Genomic DNA, 3,092 nt, shown 5'->3' with positions numbered 1-3,092 from the left:
TGATGTGCATCTCTGTAATGAGAAGGGGTGTGGTCTAATGACATCAACACCCTATATCAGGTGTGCATAATTATTAGGCAACTTTCTTTCCTTTGGCAAAATGGGTCAAAAGAAGGACTTGACAGGCTCAGAAAAGTCAAAAATAGTGAGATATCTTGCAGAGGGATGCAGCAGTCTCAAAATTGCAAAGCTTCTGAAGCGTGATCATCGAACAATGAAGCGTTTCATTCAAAATAGTCAACAGGGTCGCAAGAAGCGTGTGGAAAAACCAAGGCGCAAAATAACTGCCCATGAACTGAGAAAAGTCATGCGTGCAGCTGCGAAGATGCCACTTGCCACCAGTTTGGCCATATTTCAGAGCTGCAACATCACTGGAGTGCCCAAAAGCACAAGGTGTGCAATACTCAGAGACATGGCCAAGGTAAGAAAGGCTGAAAGACGACCACCACTGAACAAGACACACAAGCTGAAACGTCAAGACTGGGCCAAGAAATATCTCAAGACTGGTTTTTCTAAGGTTTTATGGACTGATGAAATGAGAGTGAGTCTTGATGGGCCAGATGGATGGGCCCGTGGCTGGATTGGTAAAGGGCAGAGAGCTCCAGTCCGGCTCAGATGCCAGCAAGGTGGAGGTGGAGTACTGGTTTGGGCTGGTATCATCAAAGATGAGCTTGTGGGGCCTTTTCGGGTTGAGGATGGAGTCAAGCTCAACTCCCAGTCCTACTGCCAGTTTCTGGAAGACACCTTCTTCAAGCAGTGGTACAGGAAGAAGTCTGCATCCTTCAAGAAAAACATGATTTTCATGCAGGACAATGCTCCATCACACGCGTTCAAGTACTCCACAGCGTGGCTGGCAAGAAAGGGTATAAAAGAAGAAAAACTAATGACATGGCCACCTTGTTCACCTGATCTGAACCCCATTGAGAACCTGTGGTCCATCATCAAATGTGAGATTTACAAGGAGGGAAAACAGTACACCTCTCTGAACAGTGTCTGGGAGGCTGTGGTTGCTGCTGCACGCAATGTTGATGGTGAACAGATCAAAACACTGACAGAATCCATGGATGGCAGGCTTTTGAGTGTCCCTGCAAAGAAAGGTGGCTATATTGGTCGCTGATTTGTTTTTGTTTTGTTTTTGAATGTCAGAAATGTATATTTGTGAGTGTGGAGATGTTATATTGGTGTCACTGGTAAAAATAAATAATTGAAATGGGTATATATTTGTTTTTTGTTAAGTTGCCTAATAATTATGCACAGTAATAGTCACCTGCACACACAGATACCCCCCTAAAATGGCTAAAACTAAAAACTACTTCCACAAACATTCAGCTTTGATATTAATGAGTTTTTTGGGTTCATTGAGAACATGGTTGTTGTTCAATATTAAAATTATTCCTCAAAAATACGACTTGCCTAATAATTCTGCACTCCCTGTAGATTCCTTAATATAGATCAGAGTTAAAGAGAATATATTTGGGGATTGGTTGTAATATTACAATATGGCGGTTAATGGGAATACAAAATAGAAAAATGGGCCTGGGATGGGAACAAAGAACTGAGGTGCAGGACAGGAGGACAATCAACACCCACCCCCAGGGAGAAAGCAAGAGTTACTGAGGGTGAGGGGCAGACAAAGGGCAAAAGAGACACTACCTTAAAAGGAGATGGGGGTCAGGGTGTCAGCACCCTTGGCCACTGTACTAGTATATTTTTGTGCAATACGTTTTTTTTTTCTTTATTGTCAATGGTGCAATAGACCTCAATACTTGAAATGTGCAATTTACTTGTATTTTTATTCCTATTTATTCTATTTATCCCCTTCGTATATTTTATTTATATATGTCTCTGTATTTATATATGTGTGTGTGTGTGTGTGTGTGTGTGTGTGTGTATAATATTCTGTAACTCTGTAACTTCTGTCGGTGCTGTGCTTTTGGAAACAGATTTTCCCAGAGGAACCCACCCGAGGGATTAATAAAGTTTTATCTTATCTTATCTATTTCCATTGTGGGGGTGTTTACTGTAGGGGGGAGGAGACCAGAGGTTTTAACTGTAACTGTTTTGTGGAGTTCTTTAGATCAGCCTTTAGCATAGGATGCAGTGTGCTGACCTCCAGATGCATCTGTAAGAATAATGGGTAATAAAAGGATTGTGTGAAACATGGAAACATCTCAGCGTGATCTCTACCAGGACCAAAAGAATCGCAGAGACCGGCGTTGTCACAACACAACAGCTTAGTAGCTTGAATAGTGCCTTTGCAAAAACAGCAATTGCATACACTCAAGTGAACAAATACACCCAAGAGCATTTAACCTACATAACATAATGCGATCAGAACTCACCTTCTGGCAATCACACACAGCAACAAACCAAGGGAATAAATATTGCCGGTGTTACAGATTAACTGGTGATGGTCAAACAGATCAGAATCAGAATCAGAATCGTGTTTATTGGCCAAGTATATGTGCAGACACATACAAGGAATTTGGTTCCGGTAGATGGTGGCTCTCAAGCACAGCAATGTAAATCACACACACACACACACACACACACACACACACACACACACGTGTCTATTAGGGGTGCAACGATACACAAAATTCACGGTTCGGTTCGGTTCGATACTTTGGTGTCACGGTTCGATATTTTTTCGATACAAAAAAAATGTTCATGCCTTTTTAATTTGTCATTTATTAAAATTATAAATATATATTTTAACTCAAAAATACAGTTTTTAAATTTAACCCTAACCCTTGTGCGTGTTTTTTATTTTGACAGTGAATGCGCACCTGCGGACCACTTATGTGCAGCCCTGGTTATTTAGCTCGTCATATTGCAGCCACAGAAATTCTTTTGTCCATGAAACCATAAAGCTGCACTTTCTTTTTGCCTTATAGTCTGATTTGTCATAACTTCTCCGTTTTGTGGTAAGCTTTTCTTTGGCTGTCACTTCTTCACCCTGACCTGTCTTATTTGGCTCAGCAGAACTAAAATATAAATCCTGCTGCTTTTACACGCACTCACATAAGCTCAGCGATTGTCTGCGCGATCAACCTCTCACATGTTTAAGCTGCCGGAGATTTCACTTGTCA

This window comes from Simochromis diagramma, unplaced genomic scaffold (assembly GCF_900408965.1).
Source record: "Simochromis diagramma unplaced genomic scaffold, fSimDia1.1 OVJJ01000141.1, whole genome shotgun sequence".
Lineage (NCBI taxonomy): Eukaryota > Metazoa > Chordata > Actinopteri > Cichliformes > Cichlidae > Simochromis > Simochromis diagramma.
Note: the sequence above shows the minus strand (reverse complement) of the source record.